Here is a 7,969-nt window from a genome sequence, read left to right on the forward strand (position 1 = left end):
TTCTGTTCTTCTGTCTTCTGCTCTTCCGGTCTTCTGTTCTTCTGTCTTCTGTTCTTCTGTCTTCTGTTCTCCTGTCTTCGGCTCTTCTACCTCCTCCGTCTTCTTCCCCCGAGCCTGCCCTCCTGCTCCTTCCTCATCCCCCTCCCTCACTCGCCTCCCCCTCTCTCACCCCTAGCTAACCCGTTCGCTATCTACCTCCCTCACTCCTCCTATCTTCCTATCTCTCTAGCTCCCTATCTCACTATCTAACTCCCCCACTCTCCACCTCCTCCTACCTACCTATCTGCCTATCTATCTATTTCCCTATCTATCGACTTCTCTATCTATTTTCTCTATCTATTTCTCTATCTCTCCCCCCCTCCCGCCACCCCCTCTACTACCTATCTCCCTATCCTCTCACTCTACCTCTCTCCCTCACCCACCTCTACAACCCCCCCTCCCCTATCTTCACAACCCTACTCCTATCTCTCTCCCTAATCTCCAAACCTCCTAACACTCACCCTCCTCCACCCTAAACCCCCTCCCCCAGCTCCTCTCACTCTACCTGTCCCCCCCCTCCCTCGCGCTTTCCCGCCGCGACCTCCTGCACGCCCCCGCCCCCCAGCTCCCATTCGCCCCCAGCTGACCCCTCCCCCCCCCCTCCTACCTCTTATGGCGGCCGCTGCGCGACAGTGGTAGCGACCCTTGACCCAAGGGTAGGTCGCTCCCCCTGCCGCTGCAGCTCCTCCAAGTTCCCGAGTTCCTGTGTTCCTGAGACCCACCTAACTGTAAGTACCCCCCCTCCTCCCAGCCCCTCGCCCTGCCCCGCGCCACTCACCTTCTCTCCTGCTCCTGCTTCTTTTCCTCCTCTCTGTCTCTTCCTCCTCGCTCCCCCTCTGCAATCTTCTTCTGTGTTCTTCTGTTCTTCCCTTCTGTTCTTCTGTTCTTCCCTTCTGTTCTTCTGTGTTCTTCCGGTCTTCTGTGTTCTTCTTCTCTGTTCTTCTCTGTGCTTCTGTGTTCTTCTTCTCGGTTCTTCTGTGTTCTTCTGTGTTCTTCTGTGTTCTTCTCTGTTCTTCTCTGTTCTTCTCTGTTCTTCTGTGTTCTTCTCTGTTCTTCTCTGTTCTTCTGCTCTTCCGATCTTCTGTGCTTCTGTCTTCTGTTCTTCTGTTCTTCTGTCTTCTGCTCTTCCGGTCTTCTGTTCTTCTGTCTTCTGTTCTTCTGTCTTCTGTTCTTCTGTCTTCTGTTCTCCTGTCTTCGGCTCTTCTACCTCCTCCGTCTTCTTCCCCCGAGCCTGCCCTCCTGCTCCTTCCTCATCCCCCTCCCTCACTCGCCTCCCCCTCTCTCACCCCTAGCTAACCCGTTCGCTATCTACCTCCCTCACTCCTCCTATCTTCCTATCTCTCTAGCTCCCTATCTCACTATCTAACTCCCTCACTCTCCACCTCCTCCTACCTACCTATCTGCCTATCTATCTATTTCCCTATCTATCGACTTCTCTATCTATTTTCTCTATCTATTTCTCTATCTCTCCCCCCTCCCGCCACCCCCTCTACTACCTATCTCCCTATCCTCTCACTCTACCTCTCTCCCTCACCCACCTCTACAACCCCCCCCTCCCCTATCTTCACAACCCTACTCCTATCTCTCTCCCTAATCTCCAAACCTCCTAACACTCACCCTCCTCCACCCTAAACCCCCTCCCCCAGCTCCTCTCACTCTACCTGTCCCCCCCCCTCCCTCGCGCTTTCCCGCCGCGACCTCCTGCACGCCCCCGCCCCCCAGCTCCCATTCGCCCCCAGCTGACCCCTCCCCCCCCCTCCTACCTCTTATGGCGCCCGCTGCGCGACTGCGCAGCGGGCGCGCGCAGCGGGCACGCCGCTGGCGCGCCAGAGGCGCGCCAGAGGCAAGCCCGTCTGCGCCCGTCCGCGCCTGGCCCGCGCCCAGCGCCACGACCCCTGGTCCCCAGCTCCCCCAAGCCCCGCTGATCCGCTACGACCCCACCACCCTCCACGCCCTCAACCCAGGGCGCTCCAAAACCTGCTTCCTAGCTCACCCCAAACGCACCCATGGACCCTTCGCCTGCAACTCCTGCAAACGCATCTTCCACCACGCAACTACCACGACCACAAGCCCACGCGCCATCAACCACCTCAAGTGCATCCTGGTCAACGCTCGTTCCGTCCACAAGCACGCCGTTGAACTTTGGGACCTCCTGGACTCCACAGCCCCGGACGTCGCCTTCATCACGGAGACATGGATGAACGCCTCCTCTGCTCCAGACATCGCTACCCGCCATCCCCGAAGGCTACAAGATCTCCAGAAAAGACCGCACCAACCAAGTAGGAGGAGGTGTCGCCATCATCTTCAAAGACTCCATCAGCGTCACCACCTCCACCGAAGACCCCCCCCTCGCCGCTGAACACCTGCATTTTCAGATTCGCACCGACCCAAGGACCACCCTCAGAGGATCCCTTGTCTACCGTCCTCCCGGACCTCGCGCCTCTTTCAGCGACGCCATCGCCGACTTCATCTCCCCGCACGCCCTCGCCTCACCGGACTACATCCTCCTAGGCGACCTCAACTTCCATCTGGAACAAAACAACGACCCCAACACCACCACCCTGCTCGACAACCTCGCCAACCTCGGCCTCAAACAACTGGTGAACACCGCCACCCACATCGCCGGACACACGCTCGACCCTATCTTCTCCGCCAGCAAACACGTCTTCTTCAGCCACACCTCTGCCCTACACTGGACCGACCACAGCTGCGTCCACTTCACATTCCGACGCGAGACCTCCCACCTCCGCACTCAACCCATCCCTCGTCGACAGTGGAACAAGATCCCTGAAGAGCAACTCTTCTCCGCTCTCGCCGCCAACCAACCCACCCTCACCACCGACCCCAACGACGCAGCTCTCAACCTCACAAACTGGATCTCCAACTGCGCTGACAACCTTGCTCCCCTCAAACGCACGCATCGACAGACCAACACCAAAAAACCTCTCTGGTTCTCTGACACCCTCAAAGAATCAAAGAAAACTTGTCGTGCCCTTGAGAAGGCCTGGCGCAAGGACCACACCGCTGACAACATGACCGCCCTCAAGAACGCTACACGCGAACACCACCACCTGATCCGCACTGCCAAAAGGAACTTTTTCACCGACAGACTAGACAAAAACAGCCACAACAGCAGAGAACTCTTCAGCATCGTCAAAGAGTTCTCCAACCCCAGCGCCAGCGCCAACGCCGTCACGCCCTCACAGGATTTGTGCGAATCCCTCGCCACTTTCTTCCATCGCAAGATCAGCGACCTCCACGACAGCTTCGGACACCAGACCCAACCATACACCACTGAACCCGCTTCCCCGGACATCACCCTCAACAACTGGACCCACATCAACACGGAAGAAACCAAATCCATCATGAACTCTATCCACTCCGGCGCCCCTTCGGACCCCTGCCCGCACTTCATCTTTAACAAAGCCGACGACATCATCGCCCCGCACCTCCAGACCGTCATCAACTCTTCTTTTTCTTCTGCTACCTTCCCCGAATGCTGGAAGCACGCTGAAGTCAACGCCCTACTAAAGAAACCTACGGCTGACCCAAGCGACCTGAAAAACTTCCGCCCCATCTCTCTTCTACCTTTCCCAGCCAAGGTAATAGAAAAGACCGTCAACAAACAGCTGACCACCTTCCTGGAAGACAACAACCTGCTCGACCCTTCACAAACCGGATTCCGAACCAACCACAGCACGGAAACCGCCCTCATCTCAGTCACAGACGACATCAGAACCCTGGTGGACAACGGTGAAACCGTCGCCCTCATTCTCCTCGACCTCTCGGCTGCCTTTGACACCGTCTGTCACCGCACCCTAATCACCCACCTACGCTCCACCGGGATCCAAGGCCAGGCCCTGGACTGGATCGCCTCCTTCCTCGCTAACCGCTCCCAAAGAGTTTACCTCCCTCCGTTTCGCTCAGAACCCACCAAGATCATCTGCGGCGTACCTCAAGGCTCATCGCTCAGCCCGACACTCTTCAATGTCTACATGAGCCCCCTCGCCGACATCGTACGCAAGCACGACATCATCATCACCTCCTACGCCGACGACACCCAACTTGTACTCTCCCTCACCAAGGACCCCGCCAGCGCCAAGACCAACCTACAAGAGGGTATGAAGGACGTCGCAGATTGGATGAGGCTCAGCCGCCTAAAGCTGAACTCTGAAAAAACGGAAGTCCTCATCCTCGGCAACACCCCGTCCGCCTGGGACGACTCCTGGTGGCCCACGGCCCTCGGCACCGCACCGACCCCCGCAGACCACGCCCGCAACCTCGGCTTCATCTTGGACCCTCTTCTCACCATGACCAAGCAAGTCAACGCCGTGTCCTCCGCCTGCTTCCTCACTCTGCGCATGCTCCGCAAGATCTTCCGCTGGATCCCCGCCGACACCAGAAAAACCGTGACCCACGCCCTTGTCACGAGTCGCCTGGACTACGGCAACACCCTCTACGCCGGGACCACCGCCAAACTCCAAAACCGCCTGCAACGCATCCAAAACGCCTCGGCCCGCCTCATCCTCGACGTACCCCGCAACAGCCACATCTCCGCACACCTGAGACACCTGCATTGGCTCCCAGTCAGCAAAAGGATCACCTTCCGTCTTCTCACCCACGCACACAAAGCCCTCCACAACAAGGGACCGGAATACCTCAACAGACGCCTCAGCTTCTACGTCCCCACCCGCCCCCTCCGCTCCGCTGGCCTCGCACTTGCTGCCGTCCCTCGCACCCGCCGCTCCACGGCGGGTGGGAGATCTTTCTCCTTCCTGGCGGCCAAGACCTGGAACTCCCTCCCCACCAGCCTCAGGACCACCCAGGACCACTCCGCTTTCCGGAGACTCCTAAAGACTTGGCTGTTCGAGCAGCGATAACCCCCCCTTTCCCCCCTAGCGCCTTGAGACCCGCACGGGTGAGTACCGCGCTTTATAAATGTTAATGATTTGATTTGATTTGATTTGTTCCACTTAACAAATGGAGTCTTTGGTCAATAGGTGAGTATGGTTGAAGTTGACACGTACCTTCCAAAGTATTGGTTTGCGATGTGTTCCCGTCTCAGTCTTCCTTGATTAGCTATACTCCGATCCCCATGATGGCAATGTGGTTGCTCTTCCTCTTCATCCTCAGGATCTGGGTCTGCAGGGGTGAGAGGTAGCCCACGTCGGGTGGCTATATTGTGAAGGATGGCGCATGCGACAACAATTTTGAATGCTGTAATGGGGGTATACTGGAGGGCACCTCCACTGCGGTGGAGGCATCTGAATTTTGCTTTCAGTAATCCAAAGGTGCGTTCGATAAGGTTCCTGGTCCTCTTATGTGCATTGTTGTATCACCTCTCACATTCATTGCTGGGTGTTAAGAACGGAGTCATAATCCATGGCCGAAGAGTATATGCACTGTCACCTGTTGGGCACAAACATTACACTGTTAGAAAGTCCTGGTTGGTGTGCACAGTGACCTGTGTGTATGTCTACAAGGTGTATGCAGCTCTACCTAGGAGGTATCCGTCTCCAAATTCCCCACGTTCCAGGCGTTGGTGTATCCCACTGTGCCTAAAAATGTAGGAGTCATGGGTACTGCCTGGAAACTTAGCTACAATGTCAGTGATGACATAATGGGCGTCACAAACAACCTGAATATTGAGTGAGTGGGTACACTTTCTGTTACGGAAAAGATGTTCCAGGTTTGCAGGGGGGCATATTTGAATATGTGTCCCATCTACACACCCTATGACATGGGGGAAGTTGGCAATCCGGTAAAAGTCCAGCTTGGTGCTGTTGATTTCTGCCTCATTCCTGGGTAGGTATATGAAGTGAGACCTGTGTGTGAGTATGGCATCTAGGAATGCCCTGAGGAACCTTGACACTGCACTTTGAGATACCCCACCTGCAACAGCAATGACCCCCTGATAGCTCCCTTAGGCCAAGAGGTGCAGTGAGCATAGCACTTGCACATGCGTAGGGATGGCGCAGCCGCGCAGAGTCTGGTGTTCTAGCTGTGGTTTTAGTAAATCAATTAATTCTAGTATAGCTGCGCTGCTAAGGCGGTATTTATCGTATATCTCTTCCTCAGTTTGCTGAAAAAGAGTCTGCCTTGTTCTATATATCTTCTCCTGTCTGTGGCCCCTCCTCCTCGTCTGCTGGGCTGCTTGGACTCTCCTCCTCACTGCTATTAGGTATATCTCCGCCATCTTGAGTGACCCAGATGCCTTCTGGGTCCCCTTTTATACTTTGGTTATGGTTACCACCTGCTCTGAGTTAGTGGTAAATTGCAAGTGCAAAATGGGCTTTTTGCGACTAGTCGCAATTTGCGAGTTGCAATTGCATATGGTTTGCGACTCGCAAATTGCGACTTGCTATTTGCGGGTCGCAAAATGGGGTTGCACTTTTTGCGAGTCACTAAGGGCTCACATCGCTTTTTGCAAGTCGGAAATGGGGTTTTTGCATCCCATTTCCGATTTTGCACAGTCGCAAATAGCGATTCGGGCCATTTGCGACTCGCAAAACTTTGCTACATCTGGCCCTAAGAGTGGTGGAGACAGCGCTCATGAACAGGTCACTAACCACCAATACTCCAATGCAATTTATTATGCAATGTGCTACTTTAGCACTTACAGAAAATGTATTTCAGTTTGAAGAAGAGTTATACCATCAGATTCGTGAGACATCAATGGGCAGCACTTTTGCCCCAAGTTTAGCTTGTCTGTATGTGTATGACTTTGAGCAACGGTTTATCCTTAATGCAACTAATCCCTTTTCTGATAACATCAGAGTTTGGCGAAGGTACAGAGATGACATTCTAATGATATGGCAAGGGGACATTCAACTTGTCCTTTCTTTAACTAATTGGATTAACAGTCTTGACCCTTTTTTTGAGATTCACATCTACAGTATTCACAGAGAATATCTCCTTTCTTGACCTTACGATTTCTATCACAAATGGCAAATTACAATCCTGCACCTATCATAAGGGCACTGATCGCAATAGTTTGCTTTTGTATGAAAGTTATCATCCGAAGGCTCTAAGAGATAATCTCCTGTATGGCAAATTTTTAAGATTACGTCGGAATTGCAGTAGTCTTTCCACCTTTGAACAACAAGCAGATGATTTGTCTCAGAAACTCCTCCAGAGACATTACCCAATGCAGATTATGAAGATGGCCCGGAAGCGAACTCGTAACAACAATGGAGAGGCCCTCCTGGCAACCACACACAAGAATACGGAACCTCGCTTGACCTATGTATCCACATTTTCCCCAAATTTGAATCTTTTGAAAAAACTGATTAAAAAGCATTGGTTGATTCTCACTAGTGGAGGTACCCCTATACCAAAACCTCTGTTTGCATTTAAAAGAGCATCCAACATAAAAGACTCAGTGGTACATACCATACCACCACCTGTTAATGTGGACCGTGACCAACAGTGATTGTGGTCTCTACCACCAGTCAAGGGTCACTCCCCTTGTGGGAATTGTAATGTTTGCCATCTTACTGAGCGAACAAAAATAGTCATGTTAGAACCCATTGGTCCATGGCAGCTTAATAAACATACCAATTGTAACACTTCCAACTGTATATATTTGATCCGTTGCCCATGTGGATTACGCTATGTAGGTATGACCACAAGATCAGTTAAGATCAGGATCAACGAACATAGAAGTAATATCAGATGTGGTCGCTTAACAACAAAATTAAGTACACATTATCACAATGTCAAGCATACTCCTGATGACATGTGGTGGATTTTTTTGGAAGCGGTCAAAACAGCGACAAGAGGGCTGTTTGGAGTTGAACAACGTTGGGTTTTTAGATTAGGTTACCCATATTCAGGGCCTCAATGATGATATACCTTGGCTGAATATCACAGGAGGTGGAAGATGACTCTAGCTATTGTAGTCGTCCTTTTACTTCTCTACCCTTATTTG

The sequence above is a fragment of the Pleurodeles waltl genome, chromosome 2_1, assembly GCF_031143425.1.
Source record: "Pleurodeles waltl isolate 20211129_DDA chromosome 2_1, aPleWal1.hap1.20221129, whole genome shotgun sequence".
Lineage (NCBI taxonomy): Eukaryota > Metazoa > Chordata > Amphibia > Caudata > Salamandridae > Pleurodeles > Pleurodeles waltl.